Source organism: Anser cygnoides, chromosome 2 (assembly GCF_040182565.1).
Source record: "Anser cygnoides isolate HZ-2024a breed goose chromosome 2, Taihu_goose_T2T_genome, whole genome shotgun sequence".
Taxonomy (NCBI): domain Eukaryota; kingdom Metazoa; phylum Chordata; class Aves; order Anseriformes; family Anatidae; genus Anser; species Anser cygnoides.
The window spans coordinates 44,566,093-44,580,682 of NC_089874.1; the positions used below are offsets into that span (position 1 = coordinate 44,566,093).

At 46.3% G+C, this 14,590-nt stretch overlaps 1 long non-coding RNA gene across 1 annotated transcript; it reads left to right on the top strand.

Annotated features, from left to right (window-relative positions):
- The first annotated feature begins 1,087 nt into the window (after nt 1–1,087).
- Nucleotides 1,088–11,016, top strand: LOC106043312 (uncharacterized). The gene is made up of 4 exons (XR_001211623.3): nt 1,088–1,331; nt 5,647–5,809; nt 9,579–9,780; nt 9,867–11,016. It is a non-coding gene; the product is annotated as an uncharacterized lncRNA (long non-coding RNA).
- The last annotated feature ends 3,574 nt before the right edge of the window (nt 11,017–14,590 follow it).

Sequence of the window (14,590 nt, forward strand, 5' to 3'; positions counted from 1 at the left end):
CAGCAGTGCTGCCAGCTGCAGCAGGAGCTGGGGTGAGCCCAGTCTGTTTAACTGTGTGCATTACTCTCGTGGTGGGGAACAAGCACACGTCGGAATTTATGGTTTTACTTGCTCCTCAGAACATGAGAAGGGGAAAAAAAAAATACAACCCCAATCACTTCTTGCTACAACTTGTGCCTGCAAGTGCCGTTTAGAGCTGCAGTGGATTTCAGCGTGCTTCTCCCCGGAAGGATTAGGTTTGATAAGGCTGTTCCTGAAAATCACTGTCCCGCAGTCTCCGGGAAGCTCGCTGGTACAACGCCTCCGCACACACAAAGGGTGAGAGCCTGGCCCATTCACACGGCGAGATAAAGGCGATTCAGAGTAGCGCTTCTCCTAGAAAAGCCACAAATACTACAGGCTTCAGGATGATCTGGGTGGCCCTTATGACAGCTTAAAATAAGTGTTTCTGGGATCTCTTTTGCAAATAGATAGAAATATTCTCACTCTGAGCTTTAAGCGGTGAGTTTACTATTTCGAAGCTGGGCGAATGTACACCAGTATTATCAGGAAACAGCTTCTGGAAAGCAGGTTTAACTCCTGTGGGCATATAGACAGGAACAATCCTCAAATACAAACCCTATCATGTTTTTCTAACACACGAGAGACGACCTATTAACAGACCGTTCCTGTGTTTTCCAGGAAGCTGAGCAAACAAGTTGATATTTGGAGGAGGGAGACATTTCCTGAATGAGTGGAATTTGTCTCCCCAGTCATCGTTCCGGATCCACGCTACACGTTTTGCTCTGAGAACAGATACCTCTTGTGCAGACGGAAGAAAACACTCCCTAGAACCGTGTAACGAGATAAGCGCAGGCAATTCCTGCTGATGCTCACACCGAGAGGAGGCTCTGTGTGCTTATCGGAGACCTTGGCCCCTGTGAAAACTGAAAAATGTTTAGTCATAGCCTGATTGTTAAGCACTCAGGAATACAAAGCCTACCAAAAGTTGTTAAAATAATTGTAAGTGTTGTAAGTGTTATTCACATCTTTGGATCTGGCTGTGTGTGAATGCGTTTGCTTTTCCCCCCCGGCAGCAACAGCAAACGTGGGAGAATTTCATACAGGAAACAACAGGTTTGGGGTTTGTGTTTCCTTCTAACGCTGCACAGGCTTAGGAGGAAAACACCGTGAGCCCCCGTGGGCACCACTGCTCCCCTGACAGAGTAAGAGCGTGTTTTTTTTCCCAGTCATGTTTGACAAATGCAATGAGAACGCTTTGCTTTCAATCTGCTCAAGCAAGCGATTGCTGCGGCAGTGAGAAGATCTCTTTTGATGGACACAGTTGAAAGGTTAGCAGTGTTTATTGATTTAATAATTCTCACATTCTTTCTTGACAGATTATCTTTCCGGAGACATTAGCAGAGGCAGAGCCCAAAAATGCAGGAGAGCATCTCCAATACGTTAGGAAGGCAAAGGACAGGGGGGAAAGTGATAAATCACCCTGGTCCTGACCTATTAAGCCTCCAGTGCAGATTGGGAGATGGAATAGGAAATCCATGTACCTGTTTTCTATAGGGAATGTTTATAAGGACGCTGTTTACGTCGACCTTTCCCACCGAGGTCGTGCATCACCTCGCAGCGCGTGTTGGTCAGTCAATCAGCAGCGCGGGCAGCAGCTGGGGAGAGATCTCCTCCACTCAGCACCTCCTTCCTTTGGGAGCTCACCGACTGGGAGGAGTTGTCTGTTGCCCTTTTCTGAATCAGGGCTTTTCTAGAGGCTGGAGTGTGGGGTTGCGACCCCAAAGTACGCTGGTCCTGAGCAGCAGCAGCTGTGAGATGCCTGCAAACACACCGTGGATTTCCCCAAAAAGGACTTAACAGGCCCACAAGAGGGACGAGAGCCTTGGCTCTACCACGTTGCAGTCCATTGACAGCTTCTTACCATTTTTTGATTGATTTCAGAGCATCAGAGGGAATTAATAAATGACCCCTCATAGCCCTTTACATTCTGTCAGCTGCTTCCCAGGCAAAAAAAAAAGGGGGGGGGGGGGAGGGGGGAGCTCCACATATCTGGGGAGCTGAGCAAGCATTTTGGGAGCAGGCAAGGCTGTGTGCCCATGAAGGAAGTTGCTCACACCTTTGCAGCACATGAGGCCTCATCCCGTTGTCACTGCGATCGGCCTGAACAGGCATACTGGTTTCAGTGGTTTCAGTGGTTTGACCAAAACCCACCCAGGACCCTTTCTCACTGTAGGTTTGCTGCTCTTCTCAACAATTTGTAGCTGACAGGTGTTCAGAATTGGACTGGGACTGCTCCTAAGATGCACATCGTGCCCTCACGGCCATGGGTGTGCCAAGACCTTTAATGGGTTGCTAATTGCTCTGATTGTAAATCAAGACTGAAGAGGAGGTGTTGGATTATGAGCTCCCTGGCAGAAGAGAAGATACCAGTGGAACATTTTCGATGAATAATTCAGCAGGCAGGGATGGGAACAAGTCTTCTGTGTACTAGAGGGAAGAAAGCAAGACAAAAGACGAAGAGAAGGGACGACGCCTCCGACACGGGAGAGGCAGACCCTAGTGGGCTTGGGGTTCAGCCCGCACGTGGTGGCACAGCCTGGCTTTGTACAGCAGCACCCGAGCTCCACGCCAGCACTTTGCATGACTGCACCACACCTAGTTACAAAATAGTTGGCAAAGCGGAAAAAAAAAACTTTCTCTCTATAGTGATTGCTGTAACCAAGCGAAAGCTTGCAGGCCTAGATTCCCATGTGGCATAAAATCCTCCAAGTCTATTCAGCTGAAAGAGTATACACAGATCACAAGCTAGCAAGAAGCCACAAAAGCTAGGACAAAGATCTCATTTTAGGGGAAGACATTAATAGTTTTTGTTTGTACATTTGTTTGGTTTTGTATCAGTAGAGTTGCAAGGCCTCTGCACAGATTTTTTTCTTCGGTCTGAAGAGGAACCTTTTGCCAGTATGTTTTTTTTTTCTTTTTTCTTTTTCTTTTTTCTGTTTCTAAACTAAAGGGGGATGTGCAAGTACAAGTCTTTGTGCAAGGCAGGTGTATTTGCAGTGGGGCTGCTCTGGTTTCACGCAGCTACTTGAATGTGTTAGTAGCTCTGCAAAAGTTTCTCCCCGTTTGTGATGGGCAGACCCTGCCGGAGTTAAGACGTCTTTTTTCTCTCTCTTGATAATTTCCTCTTACTCCTTTCAGAGTAAGATACAAACCTTCTGCAGATACAAACAAATTTCATCTCTTTGCCATTGAAGGTGTGCTGTCTTAATTCAGTGTTAACAACAGCAAATATTTTTATTAAAAATGCGTTCGACAAAATAGCTTTTTTCATATACTGCCTCCTTTCCTTTGCAAGAGAAGAAGTAATCGAGAACACCCATGAGAAGGACTTACATCCAGAAGCCTGCAAATAGAAATATGCTGGTTACTTTTCCAGTGGGGAGAGAGGTGATTGCCTGAGCTATTAGAGCAAAGAGCCAAGGTATAAAGAAACAAATGGAAAACATCCATGCCAGGAGTGAAAGACTTCAGCCCAGTGTCCTGGACCATTGCTGGATCAATTCCAGGCAAATTTTCCATCCATGAGGAGGGTTCAGTGATGCAGGCTGTGGAGGAGCAGATTCACCAGGCTGCTACAAAGCTCTCACAGGTAGGTGGGTCTGTGTGTATGAGCTTCGGCACCAAAGCCTGAGGAATTTGCCCATCACCTGCTGCTAAAGGCTCCCACAGCTGGGGGGGAATGGTGAAACTTTTGTTTTCAGCTCCATTTTCTCTACCAATTCGTGTGCATAACTCAGTTTATGGTTCCTTCTGTGCTTTGTTTCCTCCTCTGCAGTTAGATTCAGGTGCTCATTCATTTGTACAAAACTATCATGATTTCATTTGACACTTGAGGTCTTAAATCCAGGACATGGACTTTTTTTTTTTAGCTCATGTGAGGAAATTGTCCTAAATTCCAAGTGATTCTACTCACAAGCAAGTACAAAAAAAAACCACTTCCCATCTTCACTTACAGCTACTTCTAAAGAACTTAAAAGCCCACTAAGACAGAGGCTGGATACCTTTCTCCAATAAGAAAAGATTCACTTTATTTGGGGAGCCTTCTGAATCAGTGAATCACACCTTGAAATCTTTGCTCTTCTATTGAAAATCAGCCAAGTTGGCCATCGAGTGCTTTCTCCACACAAATAAATGGATTGCTGCAGCAAGGTGCATTGCAATCATTACTCTTTAGCAGAGTGGACAGCACAGATCCCTACCATGCAAGGCATGGATGCAGAGGGTAGCAGGGGAAATGCACAGCTTGCACCATGCAGTCGTGGGGCTTTCTTTGTCTTTGTCTTTGTCCAGAGGCTGATAGGCACCACAAACACTCTGAAAGGCTGCGGGTCAATTTACCATCTCTTTCTGGAGGGTTTTAAGCAGACTTCTTAAGAGGGTGATGGATAAGCTGGTAAATGTGTGCAGCTGTTGATAGAGCTCACCTCTCTGTTGGCGTCTAGTGTAATCTAAGAACCAGTAAGAAGAAAGAGAGGATTGAAATCCAAAGCTTCGGTGCCCACCTGCAGTAACACCACGGTTTTCAGAGGATGCAGGATTCTCACGTCTGCTCCATTTTCAAACACTGACACAACATCCTTTCTTCGTACAGCACTGAACGTTTCAAACATCGCTCATGATCCTTGTTAGGTGTGTAAAATATCCTGGGATTTTTGTAATTTGAGTTCCTGCGCTGTCCTCAGAGGGTCTCCTGCGACCCAGCCACCACCAGTTGACCTCTGTGTACTTATCAACTCATCCATTGTGGCAAGATGCGGTGCTTGTGAGTGAAGTGTTTGCAGCACGGGGGTCATTGAGGAGGTCAGAGTGTGCCCCCCATTTTCTAGAGCTGGATGTCCTGTTTTGGAGACTGATATTACTCAGGGAAGTCGTTCTGCTGATTCAACCTGAGAAGAGCACAAGGATAGCACCAGCATAATGTTGTAGTACAGGTTTGAAGGCTTCTTTCAGGTGCTTCTTCATAGTTTCTATCTCCACAATGAAATACCATAGGTTCCATAACATTTTTCCACGTGCCAAGCCTTATTTCAGTATTTTGAACAGGAAAAAAATGCTTCTTTTATGTGGACGCAATGGACATCCCCCCTTCCAAATGATATGGGACTGAAGATTCAGCACCTAATTTTGCCCCAGATATAAATAAGCTCTAGAAAAAAAAAAAAATCCAGCATACCCCCTTATTAAATACATCCTGTGGGATATGGTCTAGGGCTATAGGGGACAATCACATGCACTGTCTCAAGCATCTTAAACATACAGAAAAATACATCTTCACTATAGCTACATCATCTTTCACTGGTTCTGAATTTGAGCTGTTAGAAAAGATTGCATGTACATGTGTGTTTGCAGAAGGGATCACAGGGACAATTGTACAATAACGAAATATTAAAGAGAAGGCTTATGTAAAATCTGGGCAATGCCAAAGTGTTCATGATGCAAATGAGCTTGCAAACAAAGCCCATCTGCTCTGCTCGAATACTTTTCTGACAATTGAGCGCATTATTTATCTGGTCAAATAGTTTTCTGACCTTCCTCTTGCCCCTTTTCCCTGAGGAAATAACCTTGACCTTTTTTTCTTTGCAGAGAAATCCTGAAGAGTGGCTTCTGAGAGAAAACTCATTGGAGTAAGAAGATACACCACACACGCTATAAAAGAAAGAGGTATGGCAAGAGGTGCCCAGGTCTTGCTAAGGATTGCAAAGAGCTCTTCCACTCCTGAGAAGAAAGGGAGACGTATTTCTTCCAGGTAAGGCAGCAGGTGGAAAGGATTTAGTAAGAGGAGTAAAGCAATTCATGTCCGTGTGGGACAGCCTGGGGAAGCAGGGCACAGACAGGGCGATGCTTGGCGTGCGATGTGGAGAGGAGGGAAGACTCGCCACCCTGGTGGAGACATTTATAGGAATATAAAAAGAAGGGGAAAAAAAACCACAACAACACAACACTTTTAGAAGTCTCACAGCTGTTAGCACTGATCTTGTATGTGACTCAGAGGGTAGACTGTACACTATAAATGGAAATGGGTTACTTACAATTTGACTGATAATGTCTTAGTTTTTGTAAGAAAAACGTCTTTTGAAGAAATACTATAGCAGGGTGGCAAGCTGTACCATATGTTCTGTGCTGCAGCTGACTTTACAATACGTCTCAGCTCCACTTTAAACTATATAGCGTTGATTGCATTGTAGCTCCAATGTCCTCTGCAGATAAAGTTATGGAAATAAAATGATTGCGCTTCAGATACAGCCCGGTGCAGCCTATACTATTTCAAATCATCAGACAAGGGAAAAGCACCTGCTCGCCTAGGCTTTCCCCCTTGTTTACTGCCTTCAGCACCATGGCAAGGAGAGCTTGCAGGTTCCCCAGGGAGAGCAAGTACCAAAAATAAAATAAATAAATAAATAAATAAATAAATAAAACCATGCCTGCTGGAGCTGTGATTTGACTGTGCAGTACTTTGTGGAAAAGTATAGAGGCCTTGTGCCTTAACACAGGACAGGGACCATAATGAGCCCATGGGTGCAGATGAGCTTAATGCAGTCATCCAGCTACCTCTTCAAACACGGAGCAGGCACTGGAGAGTCAGCAGAAAGCACTCCAGCCCTCTTGAGGCAGTATCCTTTAAAGACAAGGGAACACCTTACTGTAGGGTATCTAATATTACCCAGAGATAAGTATATATGAGCTTTGCTTAGCAACTGGATACCTCTCAGTCTCTCACTATGGAAATACCAAGGGTCCTCCAACATTTTGACACAACTAGAAAGCCCATCAGGGCTTCATTAGGATCTGCTCACAGAGTCCTGGGCCTTGCACCTTCACCGAAGACTGACGATTAACCATGAGTAACCACTCGATGGGCCGTTCGTGCAGAGGGCTAACTGGGGAGAGGACGGCAGGGAGAAAACCCGGACGGTGCCCTCCACCCTCAAGGAAACCAGGTCTGGAAATGATGGTTGTTACATCCCAGATTCATGTCAAAATGGCTTATCCTTTGGGAAATTCCTTGGAACATGTCCTGCTGCATCTACGGGAAGTGCTGACACCGTTCACAAGAGCCTGGCCAGCCCCACCATAATTGTTGCCCCATTAAATTCTGATATTGAGAGAAGGCTGAAGCCATCCAAAATGCTGTGGTGATGTCTCCCAGCAGTGGTTTGCAAGTCTGAGCTGGCTGAGCCTGCCTCTGCCTGTCCCTGGGCAAACAAGCTGGCAAGATGTCTGTCTGCACTTGAAAGGCTGGCTACTTATTGACAATTTCAGGAAAAACAACTTGTCAATTTAAAGCCGTCTGGATGGGGTGAGCCACGGAAAATGGTTGAAAACCAGCTTTCTCCCTGCAGATTTTGATGCAGTGTCTCTGGTGGCTATTTGACCAGCAGGGCTTCCTCACCACTGCTTTACATGTGATATTTTAACATACAGCTGGACCGAAGGGTTGTCAATGCAGAAAGCCTTTTTGCAGAAGGGGGCTGGCCTCAGTCCTGGGCTGCTCAGGTGACCCAAAGGCTTTACCAGCCCCATGGCAGGCAGGGGAGCGCCGTGAGATCAGTGGGGAGCAGCAGGCATTGCTCTCCAGCAGCGTCAGGAGTCCCCACGTCCCCGTGCCTTATCCTCTGCACCTTCCTCCAGCACTCACTGCTGCCCCTGCACCGCCTTCTGAGCCAGATCTGGGTAAGTATTCCCCCTGATGCCTCCACGCTCTCTCTGATTTTGTGCAATTTGTCATTTATTTTTTGAGATACTGTAGCCTGGGGACCATGCTAACCTGTGCCAGCCAGGACTGATCAAAACCCCAGGCAGGACAGGTGCTTGTGCCTTGTTTTTCCAGCGTTGGCCAAGGTTTCCTAAAGCCCCAGCTGCAGAGGCCATGTGCCCCCAGAAGGTGCCTGGATGGTGTCCCCGCACATTTGCTTAAGGCATTAGGCACGAATTACCTCTGGTATTCAAAAAGAGATTGCACCAAGGCAGAGGACTTGATCTTTCTGCGTCCTCCTGAGCGAGGCTGCCTTGAAAGGTTACCGTTTAACCCCCACGCTGATTGCAAATCATTTCATATAAAACTAACGGCGAAGAAGCAGGAAAAAATGCTGTGAGAGGCACTGGGAGGTAATGGCTTATGCATCGCAATGCCGTGCGCTTCATTCATATACATATACATCAGCCCAAATGCCTTGCACCTACTGAATGCTTTATGGGGTGAGGAACGCACAGGCTAGAGGTTGAAAGGAAAATGTAATACCACATTTAAATAGTGACTCGGGGACTTGTGGAGATAATCCCCAATACTCTGGATGGGTGAGCACAGGAGGGGGTGACTCGGACGTGTGGGGCACTGGTGAGGGGCTGGGAAGGGCAGGGCTGGGAGAGGCAGCAGGAGGAGATGGTTTTGAGGTTGGGCAGGCAGGTGGATCCAGCCCTTGCCAGGATGTTATAGGAAGGAGATGAGGGGCGGGCGAGTGCCAGCAGCTGTGGCAGCGGGTGGTGAGGAGACCTCTCCTGTCCTCAGCTGAGGGAGGCTCTCAGGAGCTCCTAAAATGCAGGGAAATGACTTTGGGAGCAAAGGAAAAACAAAGTGTGTGGGGATAATGCAGCACACATAGGGTGCAGTGAGAAGGCACCTCTGCCACTCATCGCCTTGTCCATGTTTTGCGGAGCCTGTGGGTCAGGGAGGGGAAGGGAAGGGGTCTGCTCCTCCAAGGTAGGACCAGCGTGTCCTGGGCATAGTCTTGGTGCTGTCCTGGTGAGGTAGAAGTAAAAAGGAATGCAGTAGAGAGCCCAGTCTTTGAAATGCACTTATAATGTAGGGCCAAGGCCTGAATTGGAAGTTCAGCAATTTCAGCAGAGCAGCCAGCCCTGGGGGATATTGAGGCTGGTGTCAACCATGAGAAGAGAGGGACCCAGACCAAAAGAAAACTTCTCTATGGAAGAGAAGGGATCTGGGATGAGGCTGGGAACCCATCCCTCTAGCACGTGGCTCCATCTTTCTGCACCACAAAAAGGAGAGAGCGGGTGGGAATGGCACTCACCATCCAATAACTATCCAGTGCTCCCAGCAACACGAAAAATGCAGCTAATCTGTAGTGCTGGTGGGACCCCAAACCCTCATCAGTGAGGAGAAGTGACCACAAGGCCACTTTGTGAGGATGATGCTTTCATTTGCGAAGTAAACTTGTAAATATTTAACAATGAATCTGCTTTCTGGCAATGGCAAAAATGCCCTCTGAAAGTATGAATGCCCATCTTCTAGTTAAGAAAAAATATTTTAGGGGCCTGCTTACTTTAAGCAGTGAGTCCTTTCTGTCTGTTGTGAGATATTTAGCTATGATCCACTCTTGATGTGCACTAGATGTGATTTTATTGCAGTTTGCAAGTAATTAATGCCCATTGCTCACTGCTTTACGCAACTAGGTGCACACATTTGTTTTAATATACCTCAGATGAACTATGGTAGGGAGAATAGTCCTTGTATCAGTATTCATCAGCGTAGTTACATTCCTCCCTAATTTCTTTGACAGGCACACAGGAACCTGCCTAGACCGGGAAAACAAATCCTGCAGGATACAAATGCTGTTCCAGGCTGCTGTATGTTATTATCCAAACACCATTTCTCCCCTCAAGGCTTGTGCCAGCAGCTGTGTCTCACCAGCATTGATGGGGAAGCCTCTGGAAGGGGATGGTTCGGGTCAGCAGAGTGGTTTTGCAGCCACACTGCCAAAGGTGCTTTCCCTGTTCCTCATCCTCAAAGAGAAGGCTCAGTCTGCAACTGACTCTTTTTGGTTAACCACCGCCTTGTGTCTCCCCAGGAAACTCGAGTATCAGGAAGATGGGAGCCTCGTTTTGCATCGTTACCCTCCGAACTCATCCCTTACAAACCCTGCCCTCCCGCTCTGCAACAGCACAACGCAGATGCATGTTTGTTGCCCGCTCTCCCATCATTGAGACATCATTTAGTATTAAGACACAGAGGACCAGGGGCCTCAGAAGCGGCGAGGGAAGATTTACAGCGCAGTTGCTGTCAGTTGCTTTGGTCTAATTAAGTGGCTCCTGCCTCCCTGATGCGGCTCCAGTGCGGTGGAGCTTGACTTGCTGGGCATGAGGGAAGCCTCCCGGCCGCTCGCTGTTACTAATACCTCCACCCCACTGAAATAACACTGAAATAAGCTGTAAAAGCCTGTCATTGAGCTCTCATCCCTTTGTCAGTAGATGGGTGCCTCCTTCCTTGGGTGCCTGTGCCCAGGACAGCACCAACACACCCCATGGGGCAAGGGTGGCTGTGGGGAGCAGGATGCGGTGCCAGATGCTGCCCCTGTGGGGCCACCACCAACCTCAAACCTTTCCTTGGAGATGCAGGCACTTCTCTGCCTCCTTGTCAGAGGGGGCAATGGGGTGTTGGTGGTAGAGGAGAGCTCTGCAGGAGAAGACCGCTCTGGAGGAGAAGACCAAGACAGCCATGGACCCAAGAGGTCTTCTCCACATGGCCCCACCTTTCTGGGGCAGGGGCTCCCTCCCCAGTTTGCCTGGAGCCACTCTGCCTCTCTCTGAATTTCTAACACCTGGAAACAGAACAGCCTGCAGTAAGCACTTCACACAACAAGCTCAGCCTGTTTTCTCACGTCAAAGAAATAAGGAACAGGTCACGGTTTAAGTAAACGTGTCTATTAGCCTCAGTTGTCTGAATTATTTTTGATTACGGCTTATTATTTGCTTCTTGTTAACAAATTGGCTGGTGTTAGTCATCAGTGCACATGCCACCTAATTGGCTGTTTACATCATATGTTGTTCTCCCTGTTCCCTCATTGGGTAAATTAAATTTTATTAAACAGCAGCCTTCTTCCTCTCTGTTTGCAGATGATGCATGAACATTTGTAGCTACTTGGCAATTCTGTCATGAGATAATAAAAGAGCTTTTCAAAATGCCAGGAGAGGAAATCCAGTGTGAATACTCACACAAATATTTACTTGTGCTCGTATTTGCAATGTTTTATTGTGTAATGGGTTTAATGATGCTATTTATCAAATAATTATGATTGCTCCTTTAATGATTTCAAATTTAACTGAGTAATTTCCAGAAATATCTATCAAAATTAAAAGAAAATTCCAGAGTAGTAAACGCGTAAGATAGCAGAAATCCTTACAAATAGCTAGAGCTATACGGTGCTCAGATAGCACCTAAACGTGTGTTTCACCAGTACTTAGGGGAGTGAAAACAAGCTCAGAGATGCCTCAGACACAACCAGGAGTTAGCAATAACAAACCTCCACCTCCTCAGGTTGGCAGCTGGAATGCAGTGAAGTGGCTGTCCCTTCTCCAGGTGAGCTGAGCAAAGGCAAGTGCACGTGAGGGCCTGCAGCTCTGAGGCTCTACGCCAAGACAAGGCTGTGATACCAGCCATATTTTAGAAACTGGAAACATTTTCAGGGTTTGGAGATGAAATCATACAGTTCCCTTGAATCAGAGCTTCGGGTCATATGGCAGAAAAACACCCTACTTCATAAATATATCTGTATTTTATAAAAGCTTACTTTTCCAAACCACAGCAATGGTTTCCATGGGTTTCTCCGGCCATGGAGCTCAACTTGTGCCACCACTGATGGTTGCACTGGTGGGGCTGCCTCGTCCCAGCCCTGCCCTATGGGCACAGCCCTGATGCCACCCTCCCTGCCACTCAAGGGAAGAGGATATGGGACCTGGTGGTGATGGGGACATCTAAAACACCTCAGGCTTAATGGTTGGGCCACCCCAACCACTCTTATTCTGTTGAGACCAAGGGTCATGGAAATACTATTCATGACACTATTCCCTTCTTTTCTGCTGTGCATTGCACGTGAGATTCCAGCATACACGCAGGTGATTTCTCACTGCTGGTGATAACTTTTTTCTGCAAAACAAGAGCTACAAGAAAACCTTTAATTTGAGAATTATTCAAGACCACACAAATGAACATAGTGAAGCCTTCCTGAGGTGGGCAGCAGCCGTGCTTGTCATGCTTTTCTTAGAAGGACCTTTAAGAAGGTGTTCCCAACAGAGCGAGGACGAAGTCAGTCTCCATGCTCAGTCCCTTTCCCTGGCAGCAGAGGGCTGTACATCTTTCAGTGGCAATGACTTGAAAGGCTCCATCCATATTAAGTCACTAGGCTGAAAGTGAGGGGCTGCCAGAATCTCTCAAAATCTGTGGGATCTAACCTAGGTCTGTGCAAAAGAAGCAATGAGGACACGTACCTAGCCAAGTCTGAATGGGTGCTTTGAGGAGCCTCAGAGCAAGAGACCATCTCCAAAACACCCGAGTGTCACTGAAATCAAGCACACTCAGGTGTTGCAGGATCACAATCTAAAAATTCTTCATCTGATTAAAATGGAGGTACTGCCTTCTTCCAAATTGCCATTTTGACTCATACACCATTTGAATGTGCCATGCCAGCCTGTACCTCCAAGCAATGCAGCAAATGGGTGTTCTCGGGCAGTCAAATTCCCCTTCGCTACTTCTGAAGCACCCAAATCTTCGAAGCAAGAAATATTTCCTCCAGCTGTCCATGCATGAAGTTGATTTATGACTAGTTTTCTGTTCAAACCACTGTAATTTTGTGAAATGATAGCAGTATTGATTCTAGCAAGAGTTTCACTTTGCCGAAACTACCAGGGCAGAGGAACTAAATGGAGCCTTGGAGTGAATAATATAGCTTTCCACTTTATCAATTTCATCTGTTTTGCTCCCCACCTTCACTTAACAACCTACATCTCTTCTTTCCTTCCTTCTTTTTCCTTAAAGGCACTCGTCTTTTGCTGTGGCTCACAGCTGTCTGTGATGGAGTGTATTTTCTTACCTGGCAACTCTGAGCACCAAAAAAATACAGTCTGAGCAAGGAACAGATTGCCCAAAATCGCAGAGCTGTTCATGTTGCTGCATCATGGGAAGCTGGGAAATGTATTTGGGGTAGCTGAATTCTGGCCCCGAAAGATACTGAATTATGGAAGTGAATAACGAATTATTATTATTTTCAGAAGGAAGAAAATATTTCTGACTCAGTTTTTCTTAAGTAACAAGTGAACAAAAGTATTTGCTGAGGTGAGTGAGAAAGTGTGGGCTAGATTCTGCTCTCAGTTACCCCGATAGGAGTTAAGACAAACTTTACAGAAAACAATGAAAATATCTGGGCATAAATCTGGTCTGAAGTCAGCAGTAAAACTTCTACTAATAGGCAAACACTCGCCTATGTAGGAGAGAAACACAGAGGAGTTTGATGACATTTTTGGACCAGTAATCTCAACAATATCCTATTTTAGAGAATAAATAAAAATTATAGATTAAATACATGCACATGTCATCCATACTCCTTCTGTGCAGGTGTTGCTATTTTTCCAATTCCAAAGTTGGAATGAAAAAAGCAGGGGATACAAATGCTTCAGTGGCACTATTAATTCAGCCATAGGCACAGCGTGTACGTCAGCATAAATCTTCAGTCACCCAGCCAGTTACCAAACTGCTGCTTCTGCATTTGCTTTCTATGCAGTTACTTACTTAAAGAAAGAAATTTCAGAAGACCAGAGGGATGTAAAGGTGTTAGGAATAAATGCCACTCAGAAAAATTAACAACCAGCTAAATAAGATATTTTTCTGGGCACACATGCAGCACAGATTTTATGTTTTGTAAATACTTCAGGCTCTTGGTATCGAGTTTGTAAATGGACCAGTCGAGGCTCTGCAAGCACATTAAAAGGTTGAGGACTTAGAAGCAAATACTCAGAAAAAAAATGTGACAAGTAATGTAAATGGATTTTAACGTGTTCAAGTATTAGTTTGGATTCTAACACAGAAAAACCCAGTTTGTGCTTACAATAAGGTTAGCACCTACAGCAGTGTGCAAGCCCAGGACACATGGGTTGAAGTGGGCACATGCTGCATTTCTCCTGAAAAGGAAGAAGGATCAAGAGCCATTTAAAGACCTAGTTTTTGTTGGGCTTTAGAATTTTTTACTAGTGAAAGACTGGGTGTTTCTCATCTCTTTGTTTCATGCCATTTATGACAGGAAAACCACTGATTGAAACTTTCTCAGATCCCACCTGGGAAGGGTAAGCCTGGGAAGGTCACCCATAAGGAACATCCCCCAAACCACCCCAAATACCTGGCTGCAGGGGACGCAGGGGGATGCTCTGTGAGCACAGCTGCCTTCTCTAGAGCCGCATGCTTGGAAAAGTCACCCCTCCAAAATAAAGCACGTGTCAGGGATGCTCTAGTAAGGGGATGAGACCACAACCGGGCCAGGTGGGGAGGTGGAGGTGGGTTGGTGCCCCCGTGAGGGTGCCCTGTGGTCCCTCAGCACCGTGGTGGCCGTGAAGCTGCCCTGGGGAAAGGCAGCCCCTCAGCTCCCGGCGTGGAGGGAAAACCACATCGTGATGCAGGAGGGAGAACACTTCTTGAGAGTCAAGCCAAGCATGAAATTAATATTCCATTTACAGTCAAAAAAAAAAAAAAAAAGGCCTGTAACATGGGAATAAATGTATACCTGAGGTGGAAACAGGCTTTGAATCT